This window comes from Rutidosis leptorrhynchoides, chromosome 3 (assembly GCF_046630445.1).
Source record: "Rutidosis leptorrhynchoides isolate AG116_Rl617_1_P2 chromosome 3, CSIRO_AGI_Rlap_v1, whole genome shotgun sequence".
NCBI lineage: Eukaryota > Viridiplantae > Streptophyta > Magnoliopsida > Asterales > Asteraceae > Rutidosis > Rutidosis leptorrhynchoides.
This window is the reverse complement of record NC_092335.1, coordinates 591398707-591420972: the sequence shown is the minus strand read 5'-3', so window position 1 is coordinate 591420972 and position 22266 is coordinate 591398707. Positions and strand designations below refer to the sequence as shown.

The window sequence follows — 22266 nt, the reverse complement described above, 5'->3', positions numbered from 1 at the left end:
TTTTATCGCTTTGGTCAATAAATAGAGGCCAATTACATTATATTTCTTTCTATTGCTTTGGTCAATCATGCTTGTAGCAAACAAGGCTCTCCACAAGTGTCGTGCAAGTCCATTGTTTCTGATAATTTGATATGATTTTGGTTATTGTATTGTGTGAATGACAAAAAACTATATAAAAAAAGTCACTCACCCGCTCTATTAATGACATCAGTCCTCTTCGTTGTGTACATATGTAGTGTATGCATCTTTCTAATGGTTGTTGGTATTATTTTGGTTATAAGAATTGATATAGTTATTTGTCCCACATTGGTGGATGGAAGAAATGACGGGTGAAATTTTTGAGTATAAAATGAGTTTTGTCCCACATTGATAGATGATAGAAAATGTGGGTGACGAACTTGGATATAAAAGGAGGTCATGGGTATAGTTCCAACTTGCACCAATCAATATACTTTAAGTATTTGATTATTTCTTTCTTTCTTACCTTTGTTTGAGAGTTGTATTAGTTAAATACTTTGGAGAGTGTAGTTGGCTTAAGAGAGTCGTCTATGTCATTGTAACAATTTGTAATATATTGTATTTCTCTCTTTGGAGGCCCGTGGTTTTTCTCATGTTTTTTAGTTTTCACGTTAAATTTTTGTGTTGTGGATTGTTCTTATTTATTTAGTGCTACTGTTGGGCTGGGTGATGGGAATTAGTAAGGCTGTAAATTCCCAACAACTGGTATCAGAGCATCAGGTTTGGCAGGGGGTCTCGGTTATAGGAGTAGGAGTATGCTCTGTGGTCGTGGTTTTGACTTAGCTTCCACATCAGAAACTACTTCTTCTAATCGTATAGGGTATCTGATAGATAATATTTTTCTGATTCGGGATAAGTGGTGTTAAGAATTTTTAGTGTACTTGGTTTCTGGATTTTCCAATTTAACGGATCCTGCCTCTCCACTTCATCTGTCGGCCAGTTGAAACATGGGCAAAATTAGAGAAAGTGTTGTTCATAAGATACGGATATGATGTCGAGGTTCAGTCTGATGAGGTTTGGTATAGAGAAATTTGATGGCAGGATCAATTTTGGCTTGTGGCAAGTTCATGTAACATCCCGTTGTTCAGTTACGCATTAATTTGAACGTCATTTGAATTACGAGGTATGTAATCATATCTTTTAACCCCAAATAAATTTGAGTTAATGTTTTATAACCTTACCATTGGAAAGTGGACCTTATTATGTTTCCAACGATATTTGATTCATCAAAAACGGAGTTACGGTTTGAAAGTTACGACTAAAACAAGTTTCACCAAAAATGCTGAAATGGGGTACAATGCGGTCTCGAGATTTTCAATGCGACCGTGAGATTCGGTCAGGAAATCAGCTATTTTGAGTTGCAAAGGTCGCAATCACGACCCTAGACCTCGCGGTCGCATGATTCGTCTAACAGGGGCAATTTTAAGCCGTTTTTAAGGCTTATTTGAGGGGTATCTAGGGGGTGTTTTAGTCTTTTCACTTGAGGGCCAGTTTGGGATCATCAAAACTGATCTAGAACTCATTTAGAGCTCATCCTCACCCATACAAAACACTCCCATCCTATTTTAGAGAGAGATGGTGACTTTTTGTGACGACCCAGAAATTTCCGATCAAATTTAAACTTGATCTTTATATGATTTCAACACGATAAGAAAAGTTTGTAATGTTGAGTCTCAAAAATTTCTGAACTGTTCACATGGATTCATTTAACTTGACCACTTCTGACGATTCACGAACAATTATTTGTAAATAAATATGTATAAAAATTATATAAATATAAATATTATTATAAGAATAATTAAAACTATAATTTTAATTATTATTATGATTATTTACTATTATTATTATTATTATTATCTTCATCAATATTAATATTATTAATATCATCAATATTATTAATATAGTTATTAGAAAATAATGCAATCTATTATTATTATTATTATTATTATTATTATTATTATTATTATTATTATTATAAATATTAATAACATTTTTGTATTATTTGAAAATGATAATATTAATATTATTATTATTATTAGAAATTTAATTATTATTAATATTAATATAATTATTAATTACTAGTATTATTTATACAAAATCATATATATGTATGATTGAGAATCTGAATTCGTTTCCCATACCTTTCATACTATAACATATTTTGTTTTAGGCACTAAACATGTTGCATAAACGAATCTAATGTACAGACATAATCCAAATATTTGTTACACATCAATGTCACATATTTTTTTTATTTTATTTTCTGTCAAGAGTTCAATGACCTTCAATTGCTATAAACCCAGCTCAAAAGTCTCACAATTTTGTTTCATTACTTGACTTTATCACCAAACCTTCCACTACACATTTACAACTAGTATTATTACTCCTTTTCTTTACTCTTTGGATACCACCCATACATACATGCACGCATGAAATCACCATCCTCAACACCTCCCCATATTTTTTTGCTTCTCTTTAATTCTGTTAAAACGAACCTTGATCACCATCGACAAACCAACAATCAACAACTGTTTTTTCTTTCTGTTTTGGCAAACCAACGAGCCACCCTTCTTCTTCTATTCTTAATTCGGCCAACCATAGTACACCACTAAACTACTTGATCATCAACCAACCAACAGCCCTTGTGTCGATAACTTGTTTATTGTTGCTATTTCCTACAACAACCACCGCCGTCACCAAACACCTTCCTCCACCATCTAAACCCGTTTAGAAAACATCCATCAAGACTTCAACCACCACTCTAGTAACACCATCACCATGAAACTAAGTACATGTCTTAGTTTCGAACACCATAAACCACCACTTAAACCGTTGAACCACCTCTTCCATCTCTCGTCTTTCTCTTTTCTTCTTCCTTATAAACCCATACGATCTTCGTGCAACGACCACCATAGAGTTTACACCATCTTTCACCCTCACTATATTGAAACTGCCATCGTGATCTTGCTGCTATACTTTTTCTATTTTATTAGATTTCTAGCTTAAATCAGGAAGTACAAGTGTTTCTCTATTGCTTCTGATGGAAATTAAACGCGAAACAGAATAGGTCTAAAGCTTTACAACTTGGTAATATATGGAGCTTTATCAATTAGACATGCGGGATAAAGTAGAGATCATGGTCGACACATTGGTATTTATAAAAATGGCGTTTCAATATTCTATTAAAAGTAATAAGAATGATTAATAAGTAAAAGAATGCGTTTGTGTTGCTGTACCATGTCACCGATATATTACTTTAAATTTTTGTCCTGGTTCAGCTAAAAAAAAATCGAAGTGGGACATGATATAGAGACAAGTTGTTTGAAGCAAATCTTTACAGTTGAACGAATCATTTTTTTCCGCCTCATCTTCGAAATTTATTTGGGCCGAGGTCCCTTGTTTTCCATTTGGGTCATTTAAGTTCATAATAAGCTTATTAAATTCCACTTGGGCCACGGTTGGGCCGAGAACCAAATTTCCAAGAAGTTGATGGTGTTCTTGTCGAAGTCAGATGAAGGGACTATAGCCAACAGAAAGCTTGTTTATTTTATTTTTTCTGTTGGACTACCGTTCGAGAATCTTGTTCCACTGTTTCGGTCGATCCACAAACATAAACCAAACTCTTTTCTTAATAGATGATGGTGATAGATATTAGGTTATGATGTTGTGATTAGAATGATGATGATGATTCGATAATGGCGTATGATAATAACAAAGAAAATGAATTGGTGATGTTAGTATTAAACGATGATGATTGATGATGATATCGGATAGGATGTAGTCGATGATGATAATGGTATTATTTGATGATAATCAGCTGCAAGTTTTAAGAAGAAAAGAGAGAAACAGTTACGGGCTAAATATAATTATGGTATTAATAAAAACAGATTATCAGATATGGAAGAGTGGTTATGGGAGGTTGTTGGTTAGCAAGAGGTCCCGGGTTCGAGCCCGGGCAGTGGCGTTATATTTTTTTTTTAAAAGAGCTTACTCTTGAGGTATCATTTTTAATATTATTCCTATTTTATTATTATTATGATTATTATTATTATTTGGTTAATATGTTGCTATTATTATTATTATTATTATTATTATTATTATTATTATTATTATTATTATTATTATTATTATTATTATTATTATTATATTATTATTATGATATGAATTTCAAGTATATTTATTATTATTTAGTTTTACTATTATTATGATTAAGAAGATTAAGAATTGAGATTATAAAAAGATGATTATAATTTTGAAGATGTTAAGATTTATATTAACTAATAAGAATAATGATAAGATGCGGTCTTTGTAAATGTTATAATGGAATTAGTATTAAGTTTATAAGATGAAGGTATTATGGTATAATATTAAGATTATTATCATTACTAATATTATTATAGTTATTATTATCATTAGTAGTATTATCAAAACTAGTAATATCAGTATCATTACTAAATATAATTATTTTTAATATTATTATTATCATAAAAATATACAAATTTTTATTTATTATTATCAATATTACTTTACCAAATAAATAGCTATATAAAAATATATTTAATACATATCACATAACAATATTGATATTTCCATAATAAATACTAATTATTTATCTAAAGTATATAAAAGAAATATAGTTCAAATAGTTACAAATGAAACATACAAGTATAATATCTAAACTTGTTCGATTACAAATATATGTTTTAATAAATATATGAATAATATAGGTTCGTGAATCCGAGACCAACCCTACACTTGTTCAATGACGTCATATGTATTTTTACTATAAAATACAGTATGGTGAGTTTCATTTGCTCCCTTTTTAAATGCTTTTGCAATATATATTTTTGGGACTGAGAATACATGCGCTGCTTTTATAAATGTTTGACGAAATAGACACAACTACTTAAAACTACATTCTATGGCTGGATTATTAAACCGAATATGCCCCTTTTTAGTCTGGTAATCTAAGAATTAGGGAACAGACACCCTAATTGACGCGAATCCTAAAGATAGATCTATTGGGCCCAACAAGCCCCATCCAAAGTACCGGATGCTTTAGTACTTCGAATTTATCATGTCCGAAGGAAGTCCCGGAATGATGGGGATATTCTATATGCATCTTGTTAAGGTCGGTTACCAGGTGTTCACCATATGAATGAATTTTTATCTCTATGCAGTTTGCGAAATGCCTAATATGAGATTAATTTTATGAGAAATTGAAATATGAAATCTTGTAGTCTATTAAAATATGGAAATGATTGATTACGATAAACCTATGAACTCACCAACCTTTTGGTTGACACTTGAAAGCATGTTTATTCTCAGGTATTAAAGAAATCTTCCGCTATGCATTAGCTCATTTTAAGGATATTACTTGGAGTCATTCATGGCATATTTCAAAAGACGTTGCATTCGAGTCGTTGAGTTCATCAAGATTATTATTAAGTCAATTACAGTTGGATGTATTATGAAATGGTATGCATGCCGTCAACTTTCGATGTAAAGAAAGTTTGTTATTTAAAAACGAATGCAATGTTTATAAAATGTATCATATATAGGTCAAATACCTCGCGATGTAATCAACTATTGTGAATCATTTATAATGTATATGAACGGGTCCTTTCAGTTGGTATCAGAGCGGTGGTCTTAGCGAACCAGGTCTTGCATTAGCGTATCTAACTAGTAGTTGTTAGGATGCATTAATGAGTCTGGACTTCGACCGTGTCTGCATGCCAAAAGTTTTGCTTATCATTTAGTGTCGAAAATTATTTGCTTATCATCCTTAAAGTCTAGACACGTCTTACTGCCTCTATTGCATAGACTGTGTATAGATAAATTCATATCTTATCATATCTGCTAATTCATATCTTAGCGTATCTGTTATTGTTACCCTTGCTGACAGCTTCCGTAGATTCCTCCGTAATCTACGAAATCTTTTGTTCAATATATATATAGATATTCTATATAATTAAAATACCACCCGATAGCCGAAAATCATTTTATATCGAAAAAAAATCCTTTACTCATTCGTACGAAATGGAACTCGTCACTAGTTCAAGTTCTTCAGAACCCGACCGTTATTCCGACATGGATGTTCACCTAAGCCCCGAAAGCAGCGTCACCAGAATAAATTAACCAATCAGCCATCTCCAATTCATCTGATGGGTTCGTATTCTATTAAATCATTGGAGACAAGAAGAAGGCGATCCCTTCCACCCACCTTATCGCCCTCTCGGCGATGAACCTGAAGCACTTACCGGCGAGCCTGTTCGTAATACCATTTTCTCACTCATTTCCAGAGTATCTCGTCATGACTATATACTATCACGAATTCTAGATCTTATTCATCCGCTCGTCCGAACCGACAATCATCCCGGTGTAATAAAAGAAGTCAACGAGCTTCGCGCTCGGGTAGTGGCTTTAGAGGATATGGTGCAAAGGTTACAAGCACCAACAACAGCACCAGCAGCATAACCAGTACCACCGTCTACAACATCCACATCCCATGATTCAACATCATAAAATGTCCCACGAACATCAACGTCATACGCACCATAGATATCAAGGAGTATCAATAACACTAACCGATGAAGTATTGATCCATAAATTCATTGGAGAAACATCCTTCAACGATTATGTAATCTCTAAAGTCTTAAAGATTATTTATTCTAGCTCAAACCAAAACGTAAATGAGTTTAATATCATATAAACTCATTTAAATCCATGATTACATCTGAAGAAAATATATATGTATATATGTTTTCATAAAGATTGTAATTAAAAATTCTTTTGTACAAAATGATTAATGGTGAAAATATTTTAACGGGTAGGTAATACCCGAGGAATATTTAGATTTCACATTAATAAGTTATACTGTACATTCTTCAAATTCGATTCAACAGTCATTTACTATCCTACTTACATCCACGGATATACGAATCCGTTCACCACAGAATAACCATTTTCATTCAATTTCATATTGGATTTTGACTTATCAGAATCCAACAAGTGGCACAATGAAGAAAACATTGGACAAAATAAAATTTATTAGAAAAAAACAAATTAACTATGAGAAAATTTTTGTTAAGAATCCAAGCTAACTGTTCCTAGCTAACTGTTCCTAGCTAACTGATTACATTTTATTTATCGCATTTTATTTATCGCAATTTTATTTATCGTCATTTAATTTCTGTTATTTATTTTACGCACTTTAAATATCGGGACACGTATACAAGGTTTGACATATCATATCGACGCATCTATATATATTATTTGGAATAACCATAGACACTCTATATGCAGTACTGCTTGAGTTAGCTATACAGGGTTGAGGTTGATTCTACAATAATATACATACTTTGAGTTGTGATCGAGTCTGAGACATGTATATAACGGGTCACGACACATATTAATTAATTCGAATATTATATGTCAACCTATATATGAATTGTTGAACTACTAATTGTGGACTGCTAACTGTGGACTAATAACATTGGACAGTTAAAATGAATTAAAATATTGATTATAACATATGAAACTAAACATTTCTTCAAGTTTGCCACTTGATTTCACCTTAAACTTCATTTGTATCTTGACGATTACACTCTGTGTTTCAACCTTTCATTATTCTTAAAAACACCTCAATCGAGAGGATGAACCAACCGCACTTCATCTACGGAAGAAAAGATTGATGCATATAGTTATGCACCTGAAAACACTCAGAATCTGAGTAAACGTTTAACACGTATCTGTGCTAGCTCCTTTGGTATTGTTATTACCGAAAATCACTTTGCAATCCCTTTCCTAATTAGCTAATTTTGTCACAGCTCCAGCAAATCAACTTCTACTTTTATTTAGATTAGCCTTATTATAACCTTGATACATAAGTTGCCTTTCATCATCGTTACAGGAGAACCGTTTATATTCCACCACATTAGCAGTGAACTTACCAGCAACTTCATTACCCTTGACTTAATCCTCTCCGAAGAACCATTATATTTGTACATTAAAACCCTATCATATACTCATCCGCATCCTGTAACGAGAATTGTCATACCAATTACCGAGAATCAACAATCAGTATATCGAATCTAGCAGCAAATCTATAGCAACAGTTATATGTATACATATAACATTTATCTTCTAGAATTATGGTCTTCCACTCTGAAATTCTGAAAAGCACCCAGTCTGCGAATCAATACTCGGAATTTTGTAAAAGCTGAATGAAGCAGCAAAAACTGTACACGACCTTAACCGTTGAAGGTTTGATAATAAAGAATAGTATGTTGGCAAAGCTCAGAAATGTTGAAACTGGAAAACGAATTGAGCAAACCATGAAGGAGGCTGTGGACAAATCACAAATACTAAACCTGCCTTCAAAGAATCCAAATGATTCAGTGTCTGCTGAAGTCATTAATGAATACCTTGCTTCTGACTCTAAATCTTTGCGGACAAATCTTCATCATCATCCATCGATATTAGAAATTCTAAGATATCATCGTATCTTTCATTATAAATATCCTCGATATTTCTGAAGATATTTTCATAACTATTCTTATCTGAAATCATTTATCTCTTCGCGATATCAGGGTTGCATCAAAAAGAAAACTGTTTTAGTTTCTAAATTCTGAAAATTCGAATTTAAAATATGAATGTTTTTGAAGTAGTGTTGGGATCTGAAGCATGAGTTAGTATAATATAATGACACTTGATCAACGTGATTATATTACAGTAAGTCATGCTAAGTTTCTAATGAAACATGATGATTCACATACCACATAACAATATATAAATTTTTATTTATTATTATCAATATTACATTACCAAATAAATAGCTATATAAGAATATATTTAATACATATCACATAACAATATTGATATTTTCATAATAAATACTAATTATTTATCTAAAGTATATAAAATAAATATAGTTAAAATAGTTACAAATGAAACATACAAGTTACTGAAATAACAATTAATAATAATATCTAAACTTGTTCGATTACAAGTGTATGTTTTAATAAATATATGAATAATATAGGTTCGTGAATCTGAGACCAACCCTACACTTGTTCAATGACGTCATATGTATTTTTACTACAAAATACAGTATGGTGAGTTTCATTTGCTCCCTTTTTAAATGATTTTTCAATATATATTTTTGGGACTGAGAATACATGCGCTGCTTTTATAAATGTTTGACGAAATAGACACAAGTATTAAAACTACATTCTATGGCTGGATTATTAAACCGAATATGCCCCTTTTTAGTCTGATAATCTAAGAATTAGGGAACAGATACCCTAATTGACGCGAATCCTAAAGATAGATCTATTAGGCCCAACAAGCCCCATCCAAAGTACCGTATGCTTTAGTACTTTGAATTTATCATGTCCGAAGGGAGTCCCGGAATGATGGGGATATTTTATATGCATCTTGTTAAGGTCGGTTACCAGGTGTTCACCATATGAATGAATTTTTATCTCTATGCAGTTTACGAAATGCCTGATATGAGATTAATTTTATGAGAAATTGAAATATGAAATCTTGTGGTCTATTAAAATATGGAAATGATTGATTACGATAAACCTATGAACTCACCAACCTTTTGGTTGACACTTGAAAGCATGTTTATTCTCAGGTATTAAAGAAATCTTCCGCTGTGCATTAGCTCATTTTAAGGATATTACTTGGAGTCATTCATGGCATATTTCAAAAGACGTTGCATTCGAGTCGTTGAGTTCATCAAGATTATTATTAAGTCAATTACAGTTGGATGTATTATGAAATGGTATGCATGCCGTCAACTTTCGATGTAAAGAAAGTTTGTCTTTTAAAAACGAATACAATGTTTTTAAAATCTATCATATAGATGTCAAATACCTCGCGATGTAATCAACTATTGTAAATCTTTTATAATGTATATGAACGGGTCCTTTCACTTTTAGAGTGAGAAAGCTTGGTTTGGAGAAGAAGAAGTGGAAATCTCACCAAGGTGCTAGTGTTAAAGTTGTTCATCTCGTTCCTAGCTACATTTTGGTAGTGTTGGTAAGTTCTAACTCTGAATTTAATTGTTTAAGATTCTTGTTCATGTTTGGGGTTTGAGCTAGTTAGGGTTATAAACCCCATTTCTCATGAAATTTGGGGTTTTGTTGTATGTAATGTGTAATTAAACCCGACTATTGTGGGTTTAAGGTTTGATGACGAATTTGGAAGTATTTGTCATGGATTATGGATGTTTTTATGAATTGTGTCAAAATGGGTTGACTTTGATTGGGTCGAATTTGGTAATGACACTAATTTTGGATTAAATGGATGTTAACCACTTTTGTTAGGTGTTAAATGGCGTTTTTGAATGAAAGTAATCGTGGGAAGTGATTTTGGGTTAAAATGATATTTTAACATAAGTCAGCCGTGGTCAAACGCAATATGGGTCAATATTGCACGTGTTGGGATTTTGATGTAAATGACGTTTGAAATGATTACTACCTAAGTAATAATTTAGTGTTAAGACCTAGGTTGGTCTAATTGGTGTAAAGTATAAATTGGGTTAAATTATACTTTGTAGAGTGGGTTTGAATTACCACCGGAAGTGGTAATTGGTTTGTGTCCATTAGGTGTTAAATGGGCGGGTTTTGGCGAGCAAGGTGTAATCCCTCGATTAAGGGATGTTTGTGTCGGGTTCTCTTTTAGAGAATGGCTATTTATGTGTATATTGTACCTATGTATGATATAGGTGGTTACTTGCTCAGATTTAAGGACGGAGATCATGTCATACATGACTTGTGCAGGCATTTCAAGGTGAGAGGAATAATTATATATGTATGTATACGGTTTATTTACTTGTGGGATACGGGTTTAAAGTTCGATGGTGACGATACCACATCCTTGTGTATGTTATTGTTTGATGAGGGTTTAAAGTTTGATGTTGACGATACCTCATATGTGGGTTTAAAGTTCTGTGTTGACGATACCTCGTGTATGGATTTAAAGTTCGATGTTGACGATGCCATTCCACTATTGTAGTGATGTGTGATGAGGGTTTAAAGTTCGATGTTGACGATACCTCATATGTGGATTTAAAGTTCGGTGTTGACGATACCACATTAAGTAGTGCGGATGGGATTTAAGTTCGATGTTAACGATACCATTTGCAGGGCTAGTATTGAGTATTAACGGATGTTGTGAATACCAATGATTTGCGTGTTGTTTATTATTTAGCATTTATATTGCGGAGATTATGTGCTAATGATGATGCTAGTTTATACGTTTGAAAATGCTAGCTTGCATGCATTGATATGCGAGATTTATGCGTTTTGTGTAAGTGGGTGCAAGTAGGTAAATTGTATATGTATATATATAATTATTGCATTCACTAAGCTTTATGTTTACCCCTCTCGTTGTTTACCTTTTTATAGGTATTGTTGATGCGGAGTTGCCTAGTTGCTAGACTAGGGTTGTTAGACGTTGCTTAAGCTTGGAGGATTAGCTTTTGGACATTTGGACGTGGATTGGGGATTTGGTAGTCCCCGGGATTATGCTCTTGGTATCGGGTTGGGTTATTGAGTATTAACCTGTGTTTTGTGTAATTGGGTCATTATTACAAATGCTTTTGTAATGTATCATTTATGTACCAAGGGTTATATTAAGTTGTTAAACGTAACGTTATGATATTATGTTTTGGTTAAAACATGATTGAAAATGTCATGTATTATGAACGGTATATTGGGACCTAACTTATAAAAAAATGCTTCATTTTTGGTAAACGGATTCGGGTTGTTTCAAGTGGTATCAGAGCATAGTCTTAGGAAATTAGGTGACCTTGGAATAGGTGCCTAGTCTTAGACTTATTGACGGTTGTGCGTTATTTGTGAGACTTGTAGGAATACGGGTCGGATTGAGATTTGTTAGTGCCTTAGAGTAGGTGACTAACTAGGACTTGTGTTTGTCCAAAGTGTGATTATGTAGGGCCTTATTTCGTGTGTAAATTAGTGCCTTAGATAGCTAGTGCCTAATGTAAGTAGGCAAACTTGAACGTTGTTTTAGTGATAGTCACCTAGGTTGTAGGTTGACTTGTTGTTGCGGTGTATGTGTGTATGTTTATTATTATATTGTATGTAGGTGTATATACATGCATCTATTGGTGCGGTGTCCTAGAGACGAATCTATTGGAGAGATTCGGATATTTAGCGGTTTTGAGTGATCAAATTCACCTTAAGGACTTTGGTCATTCGGGTACTAGGAGTTATCGCGTGTTATTTTGTGTGAATGTCGCGTCAGTCTGGGTAAAGTGCTTTGAGTGACCATGTGAAAATGGCAAGGTACGCAATTGTAATAGTGACCGATCACCATTATTACAACCGTGTATCTTGACACCAAGCATGACATGACGAGTACCGAGCGGAGAAAACGTGGCATGGTTGTGGTAGAATCGGGACGAGTTAGGAATCTTTATTTGGTTCCTAGGATATAATGGTCTCGAGTGGTGTACTTGTTGTCACATCGGGTTCTTTGTGAGTCGAGAAATGTTACGGTGGTTTCGGTTAGTTAAGGTGAGTGAGCAAACTCACGAGTTCGGCGCGTGCATAGTCACCCTAAGTAGTGGGTGCACTGTTGAGATTGTCATTGGTTGTAGTTACCCATCGTAACTGGGATGACCGATTAATGTGTGCGTGTGTGTGCGTCGAGGACTTGAATTCTGTAATGGAATGCGACAAGTCTAATGATTGTAGTTTGGGTTACACTCGGTAGAGTGTGTGCTATGGGATCGTGTAAGGATTCTAGTTGTGAGTCGCCTTGGAATTGGAAAATCGAGGAGTCTTCAGTTCATTAAACTCATGGGAGTGAGACCCGTATGACGATGATTGCGTAGTGTGTTAGCGTGTTGTGGATCATAGGGTAACCTTCCTAACGGAATATCCCATGTAGATGTGGTTGTGTCGGTATGTAGAAGGGTGTAAGACTTGGTGTTCCCGAGCATCTCCTTAATGCTAGATGAAGGGCTTCATTAGGCTATATCGTTGGCCTTGTGGAAATTGCAGCTAGCGTGTGATCGCTAGGAACTTTCGATAAGATAATAAACCGTAAGGTTTGTAGGGTAGGTATGACTTCGGGTCATTATTGTGGAGAGACGGGTGACATCGGGTGTATGGAACCCAAAGATCGAGGTTCTAAATCTCGGTAGATTGCGGTGGGAGTCTGCATGACACTGCGTCAAGTGCCCCCTTATACCTGCTAGTGTAATGTACAACTCCGGTGATGGTGTAATCACTTTGTGCTTAGGGTGCCTGTGAGATATCCTTGGAAGCATCGAAGATTATAATAGTGATCGACGGGTGATAGCAATTCGACGGTTGCGAAAGTCAAAGTTTAAGAGCATTGCGGTAAATACTTCTTATGAAGTGACGGATGAGCGAATCTTGTTGCTCTTAAGTGATAGACGGGTAAAGATGACCGGTGAGCCGGAGACGAACGAAATGGTCGGTTAGGCCGAAGGTTATGATGAAGTGTTGAGATTGCGGTCGATGCAATTATTGTGTCAGATTGGTCACTCTTCTCCATGAGAGTGAGCAATTGTTGATAAAGGTTCATTGCGTGGAAGGTCGGGTGATCTCGACTGAGATGCACGACCAATTAAGCGAAGTGGCATATGCCTAGGTTTAGAGGCGTACGTAGGACTTTGGTGGAGTTCGCTTTGCGAACGATAAAGGGCTGTTAGTTGTGATTTGTGGTATAAAGGTGTGATGTCACAGCGTGTACGACATCTCTAGTGATTGTGTATGACGACTCTGAGAGCCTATAGTGAATTTGCAATGATTCGGTGTTTATGATCAATGATGAGAATGATCATGTGTGTTGTGGAATGGTAATTCCGTAGGATGTTATCATCTTGGCGGTGAGAATGTGGGGCTGAATCCTAAGTGGGGGAGTTTTTACTGCCGCCCGAGAAAACTCCGCAGGTGTTTTGTATAGTGAAATGTCGGAGTGTATCGTGCTAAGCCTCAATAGGTATTCGGATTTCCTAACGAGGAAGAGTGACGGGTTGTTAATGTCGACTCGAGATCGTGCTTTACGATTTTGAGTTACAATTTTGGAATGTTATGCGTGAAGATTGTGATGGTGGGATCGAAGGGAGTGTAAGTCTTCTTATGTAAAGTGGTCGTGTAGTACCAATGTGCGGTATGAGACCAAATGTGAAGTTTGAGATCCCGAAGTAAGAGAATGAAACTGTCGTTCGGGTGCTCTCGTGATGTAAAATTGGGTTGATGCGAAACCCGGATAGTACTGTTGAGTAGGTACGGGTTCCATTTCGGTATGGATACTGTATTTTTCCTTTCAGGAAATGTGATTGTGGAAATTGTCAGTGGATTATTCCACTTTATGGATAATTGTGAGGCGGGGAGTTCTGATTCCGATTGTCTCACATAGAGACACGCGGGTGTTGTTTGTTTGCAAGGGTGCGTTCCCTAGTGATGAGACCCGTTGGTTGCATTGAAATGTCAAAACCATCCTTAACGGACGGTCTACGTTGGAGGATTCACCTGACATTGGTGAATATTTTTTAAGGTTGTGTATCGAATTGCGAATTTGTTGTGATGATAATTCGCTGTTGACGGGATTCTAGTATACGAATAGTTTCCATGCTTGTACTAGGAGGCCGTCTTGTGTGGTTGTGATGTAGGGTTTAGAGGAGAAACCTTGTGTCGAGTGTTGATGTATTGTTTAGAACGTAGTGTATTATTGTCGTCCTGGATTAATCCAGTGACGGATGGTCGTGTGCGGATCGATTGATGGGAAAGTAGTGTTCCTAAAGTGATTATTTTGGTGTTACCGAAATTTCTTCGTTGAAGAAATAACCCGGTTGTGGAGACGGGGGAAGTTGGTTCTTGAAATAGAGAACATACATGATTGGCCGGTTGAGTGGTGCGTTTATGAATCGACGATGTACAGAGTTTTAACGCGGCATGAATCCTTCTCGAGTTGGATTAATGCAAGACTAGGATCACGGCGTAGTGTACCTAGTAGATCGCATTGGGTGATATAGTTATGGACGTAGCTTGTTGCGGGTTGTAGCCCGAGAGAACGGGTAGGGATACATGGTGTTTTCGTGTTTCATAAGTGGGCGTTTTGGACGTTGAGTGTATGAGATACCGCTTGTTGAGGTGATGCATGCTAGTGATTATTAGCGTCTGGTGAAATCTTCGGATTGACGGAAGATATTATGGATGTCGGTCTTGGTTGCGTTTCGTAGGATCGTAGGACGTGGCTCCTATTGGATGTAAGGGTGGAGGCATTGAAGCACATACCTCTTGGTAAATGATGAGGATCACGGGGACGTGATCCGGTCTAAGTGGGGGAGAGTTGTAACATCCTGTTTTTCAGTTACGCGTTAATTTGAACGTCATTTGAATTACGAGGTATGTAATCATATCTTTTGACCCTAAATAAAGTTTGAGTTAATGTTTTATAACCTTACCATTGGAAAGTAGACCTTATTACGTTTCCAATGATATTTGATTCATCAAAAACATAGTTACGGTTTGAAAGTTACGACCAAAACAAGTTTTACCAAAAATGCTTAAATGGGGTATAATGCGGTCGCGAGATTTTCAATGTGGCCGCGAGATTCGGACAGGTAATCAGCTATTTTGAGTTGCAAAGATCGCGGTCGCGACCCTAGACCTCGCGGTCGCGAGATTCGTCAGATATGGGCAATTTTAACCCGTTTTTAAGGCTTATTTGAGGGGTATCTTGGGGGTGTTTTAGTCTTTTCACTTGAGGGCTGATTTTGGATCATCAAAACTGATCTAGAACTCATTTGGAGCTCATTCTCACCCACACAAAACACTCCCATCTTATTTTAGAGAGAGATGGTGACTTTTAGAGTGAGAAAGCTTGGTTTGGAGAAGAAGAAGTGGAAATCTCACCAAAGTGTTAGTGTTAAAGTTGTTCATCTCGTTCTTAGCTACATTTTAGTAGTGTTGGTAAGTTCTAACTCCGAATTTAATTGTTTAAGATTATTGTTCATGTTTGGGGTTTGATCTAGTTAAGGTTATAAACCCCATTTCTCATGAAATTGGGGTTTTGTTGTATGTAATGTGTAATTAAATCCGATTATTGTGGGTTTAGGGTTTGATGACGGATTTGGAAGTATTTGTCATGAATTATGGATGTTTTTATGAATTGTGTCAAAATGGGTTGACTTTGATTGAGTCGAATTTGGTAATGACACTAATTTTGGATTAAATGGATGTTAAACACTTTTGTTAGGTGTTAAATGGCGTTTGTGAATGAAAGTAATCGTGGGAAGTGATTTTGGGTTAAAATGGTATTTTAACATAAGTCAATCGTGGTCAAACGCAATATGGGTCAATATTGCACTTGTTGGGGTTTTGGTGTAAATGACGTTTGAAATGATTACCACCTAATTAGTAATTTAGTGTTAAGACCTAGGTTGGTCTAATTGGTGTAAAGTATAATTTGGGTTAAATTGTACTTTGTAGAGTGGGTTTGAATTACCACCCGAAGTAGTAATTAGTTTGTGTCCATTAGGTGTTAAATGGGCGAATTTTGGCGAGCAAGGTGTAATCCCTCGACTAAGGGATGTTTGTGTCGGGTTCTCTTTTAGAGAATGGCTATTTATGTGTATATTGTACCTATGTGTGATATAGGTGGTTACTTGCTCGGATTTAAGGACGGAGATCATGTCATACATGACTTGTGCGGGCATTCCAAGGTGAGTGGAATAATTATATATGTATGTATACGGTTTATTTACTTGTGGGATATGGATTTAAAGTTCGATGGTGACAATACCATATCCTTGTGTGTGTTATTGTTTGATGAGGGTTTAAGTTCGATGTTGACGATACCTCATATGTAGGTTTAAAGTTCGGTGTTGACGATAACTCATGTATGGATTTAAAGTTTGATGTTGACGATGTCATACCACTATTGTAGTGATGTGTGATGAGGGCTTAAAGTTCGATGTTGACGATACCTCATATGTGGGTTTAAAGTGCAGTGTTGACGATACCACATTAAGTAGTGCGAATGGGATTTAAGTTCGATGTTGACGATACCATTCGCAGAGCTAGTATTGAGTATTAACGGATGTAGTGAACATCAATGATTTGCGTGTTGTTTATTATTTAGCATTTATATTGTGGAGATTATGTGCTAATGATGATGCTAGTTTATACGTTTGAAAATGCTAGCTTGTATGCATTGATATGCGGGATTTATGCGTGTTGTGTAAGTGGGTGCAAGTAGGTAAATTGTATATGTATATGTATATGTATATGTATATGTGTATATATATATATATATATATATATATATATATATATATATATATATATATATATATATATATATATATATATATATAATTATTGCATTCACTAACCTTTATGCTTACCCCTCTCGTTGTTTACCTTTTTATATGTATTGTTGATTGTTGATGCGGAGTTGCCTAGTTGCTAGACTAGGGTTGTTAGACGTTGCTTAAGCTTGGAGGATTAACTTTTGGACATTTGGACGCGGATTGGGGATTTGGTAGTCTCCGGAATTATGCTCTTGGTATCAGGTTGGGTTATTAAGTATTAACCCGTGTTTTGTGTAATTGGGTCATTATTACAAATGCTTTTGTAATGTGTCATTTGTGTATCGAGGGTTATATTAAGTTGTTAAACGTAACGTTATGATATTATATTTTGGTTAAAACAGGATTGAAAATGTCATGTATTATAAACGGTATATATTGGGACCTAACTTATTAAAAAAAAATTAAAAAATAAAAATAAAAAATATGCTTCGTTTTTGGTAAACGGATTCGGGTTGTTTCAGTTCAAGTCAACGATGTGTTGATTCAGTCCGGTTTACACAAGGCATTAAAAGGTAAACCCACCTTTGTTTCCGGCAGTGATCTAGTTGTAAGTTCGATGAGAAAGAATGGGATGATATGGATTTGAGGGCAGCAAGTGCGATTCGTTTGTGTCTTACAAAGAACGTGCTTGCAAATGTGCACGGGTTATCAACGGCTAAGCAGCTTTGGGAAAAACTAGAGCAGTTGTACCAGGGCAAGGGCATCTCAAATCGGTTATTTCTTAAAGAACAGTTTCATACTTTGCATATGGATGGGGGTTCAAAGATTCAGATCATCTGAGTATTCTTAATGGTATTGTTTCAAAATAAGAAGCTATTGGAGTTAAAGTGAATGATAAAGATAAAGCATTGAGATTGATATGATCTTTATCATCGCCCTATGAGCATATGTAACCTATTTTGATGTATGGGAAAGATACTCTAGAGTTTGAAGACGTTACTAGCAAGCTCCTATCCAAGGAGAAAAGACTAGAAGGTAACGGAGTCTCGTTATCAAAAGGTACGGTACTGTTATGTTCGTATAGGCGGAAGAGAAACTCTAGAAAGAATCTGGTGTGCTGGAGGTGCGGGAAGACTAGGCATGTAAGGGTTAATTGTCCAGATGGAGCTAATCCGGCAAATGACTCCAAAGACGCTAACATTGTCTCCGTTGTTACGGAGAGTGATAACTTCCTTTGAAATCATGTCATCCTCATGGTGTGTCCGCGCCACCATGGAAAGGGATGTCCGTTAGCGGTTCCATAATTGCACACGGGCACTAGTTTGGCGTTGATACAAGTTGTGTCGTCTTGACTCTTTATACAACATTTGTCGATGTGAAATGCTTGGAATCTAATATTCTAAGTGCTATATTCTTTATGGTGAAATATATAATAATTTTTTTTAGAATTATGATTGTCTGTAAAAACAATGATTGGTATTGATAGGTCTTGACAATATTCAATTAGGATGCAAGTTTTATCTCTTTAGAGATAATGTCAACAGCATAAAAATGAGGATCTACATCGATTATCTTTGTAATGTGAAAGCATGTCAGTTATCATGGTTATCTTCTATAAAAAAGTTTAAGATTTATTGATTATATTTTGGTTAGAAATATTAATATGATTGTTTGTCTCACTTTAGTAGATAGTGGGTCAATATATTTGAGAATTATATTAGTTAAATACTAATTACTTTAAAAGAATCCTCTATATCATTATAACAATTTGTAATATATATTTTCTCTTTTTAGAGACATAATTTTTCTACTATTTTAAAGTAACTTGTGTTATGAATTATTCATATTTTTACTGTTATTGTTCGACTAAAAAGATTCATGACTAAACATGCAACTAGATTAGCTTCTTTTGTTTGCTTGCGATCAACTCATAAGTTAGACGGATCTTTTTTATCATTAGTTTATGCATGTTGATCAATTATCGCTATCCACATTGATGTAGCATCATTTGGATCAGTACAATTGAGGATAGAAACGCCGAGGCAACATGAGGTGTAGAGGTGCAAGGGTTAAAGCAAAAGTGACAGGATGGATGTCGTAGGAAGTGACAATAGAAGTTCAGTTTATTCAGTTTAAATTCTCAAACTACTCGGTTCAGCTTTAAAAAAGGGTATTTTTATTTGGACCGGAGTATTTTTTAATTGGACCGTGAGCTGAAATATAAAAATCTGATTATGTCCGATGTGATTGATTGCAGATGCAAAATGATACGGAGTAAACATTTATTTAATTTAATCTGTGTCTAAAATAACTTCTCTCTCATCTTCCCCATATACTCAACTTCTAAATCTTAAAACACTCGATAACCATCTTAACCACCATCTTTGATCACCGTCTCCGACCACCACTTCTGACCATCAGATGATCCGACTACCACCGCCACCATGACGTTCGTTTTTTTGGTTTTCCGTCCTCCCCACTTTCTTCTTTTTCCCGATCTCCTCCTTGCGCTGCCGCCTATCACCACCAAACGTCGCCTTCGACTTATTTAGAAACGATGGTCGATGACATCTGCTTTTGTATAACACTTAGTAAAATGTACATCTTTTTTAACACAATGTACAAGAATGTATGTGTAGGACTGATATATGAAGAGAGAGAGATAGACTTGTCATGAAAATAAAAAGGGCTACTTATTTATTTATTTTTTAAATTTAAAAGAAATAATGAGTCTGTGTACTCTTTTACGTTAATCGATGGTATAAGTAAGCGGGGCTCATTTATTTTTCAAGGTGCGCACGGTTCGAGACAAAATAACTCGTCCAATTAGTAGGACTTAAAAAATTTAAAGTCAAAAACGAAAGAGACTGAAAACTAAAAACCCAAACAAAACTGAAAACGTAGCCACTTACAATGAACATTTTTATAGAAATAAATTGATTGTAATTGATAGCCATCTATATTTCAAGTGATCTTTCAATTTTGAAATTGAACTCATTTTCATTTTTACCTCTAAAAAAATCAAAATTGAAACCTAATAAACACAATAAAAAAAAAAAAGAGAGAGCCAAACAGATTAACCACCCATCCGTCACAACATACGGCCTCTATCCCGTCACCCCTCGCTTACGAGGCCTGAACCACATCACCACGCCCGGTTCTTCTACCCAACAATTTCATTTTAAACTAACAATTAATCCGAATAAACTGAACCAGAACAATTAATGTAAATGCTATAATAAATCTACAAAAAGATAATTAAAAGAAAAAAGATTCCTCTCTTGAAATGATCAGGATTAGGAGTCTATATGACTGCGGTTTGGAGGAAAAGTGCAAATTTCAAAAACAAACAATCTAATTGCTAAACAGTCCAATAATGCATAAACCTTCAATTGAGCAATAGTCAAAAATACCCCAAGTAGAATCAAACATAAGTCGCAGATCTATTTGAAAACATTCGCAGTCCGATAATTGAATAGGTCAAATTAGTCAAACATCAATTTAAAACCCCTGAATTAAAAGAGAATGGATTAAAATATGGAGGTGTGCGTAACCCCAATCTAAGTATCAAAATAAGGGCTTTAAACACCACCTTTTAATTCTTAGGAGAGCTAATTATAACAGTAATACATATTACTGCCAATTACAAAGTAGCAAACTCCTTATAAAACAAATTACTATATAATAGAAAAAGAACAAATCTTGTAACTTTTTTAAAACACAAGACCAATGTTACAAGTATCACAATTAAATCATAAAATGCTACTAGAAAAAACTAACAAAAAATAAACAAAATAAAAAAAATCAAAGCTAAAAAAAAAAGTAATTAAAGGAGTTGCTCATATTCTATGGGTGTAAAGATGTCTGTCATGCTTAATATAGCATTCAGTACGAGGAATTTTTTATAATCACTGCAACCAAATACCCAAAACTAATTAAATCATTAAAACCTAATTTCTTATAACGAAAAATATGAAAATAATAAAATTGGATGCTCATATTCTATGGGTGTAAAGGAGTCTATCATGCTATTAAAAGCATTCAGATTTATGAATATTTGATTGTTTATAATCACTGCAATCCAAAATCTATCTATCGATAATAAATAAAGATTAGATATATAAAATTAAGTTGTGCGAACAAAATAACGAAACTTTACAGATTCTTGAGAACGAAAATAAAATATACGAGTAGAGATGCAGAATTAAGTGAATAATGAGTGGATGTAACTGCTACAAATGAAGCGTGTTTATAAGGGCAGTGTAAAAAGGAGGCGGGACTATGAAACCCTAATTTTAGTCATATGGGCTTCAATTCGAAAGGCCTAATATTTTGGTGGATTACAATCTACTATTTCTATCTAAGCTAATAAAAAAAATACGGAGTAAACAAATCTCGGGAAATTGTTTCATTTCAGCAAGTCTCTCTAACAATATGCTCTAAAAATAGAATTTGCAACATATGTTCCCATTCCATACATCACGCACCACGCATCTCGTGCGTGAAGTGTGGATACCGAGCACTTGGGCAAACTAGCACGTTGATAGTAGATACGCAATAAGTAACTTGCAATACTCACGATGCGTGTTACTTTTATAATAAGACCGCCCATTCCAGTTTTAAACTTTCACACGCATCAATAACCGTAAAAGCACGCATCCAAGGTGATTTTCTAGAAATCGATCATTTTATCAATTACATCCAATTTATTGTGTTGCAGCTGTCAATCTTGGTTTTGGCACCTAAGGTAATCCCTAATTCGAGTCTTTAATGTTTGATTTTGATTTAGGGTTGGGTTTTGGGTTGGTAGTGTGTTGTAAACCCCATTTCCTTTGAAATTTGGGGGTGTTGGTGTAAGTTTAGGTATGTAAACCCTAATGTTATAGGTTTAGAGTTTAATGACGGATTTAAAGAAATTG

General features: G+C 34.9%; 2 non-coding genes across 2 annotated transcripts; both read right to left on the bottom strand.

Moving 5' to 3' along the window:
• Positions 1 to 21180: 21180 nt before the first annotated feature.
• On the bottom strand, positions 21181 to 21268 carry LOC139903669 (small nucleolar RNA snoR8a). The gene has a single exon (XR_011778477.1). It is a non-coding gene; the product is annotated as a small nucleolar RNA snoR8a (small nucleolar RNA).
• Positions 21269 to 21337: 69 nt separating this feature from the next.
• Positions 21338 to 21431, bottom strand: LOC139903670 (small nucleolar RNA snoR8a). Its single transcript, XR_011778478.1, has one exon. It is a non-coding gene; the product is annotated as a small nucleolar RNA snoR8a (small nucleolar RNA).
• Positions 21432 to 22266: the final 835 nt, after the last annotated feature.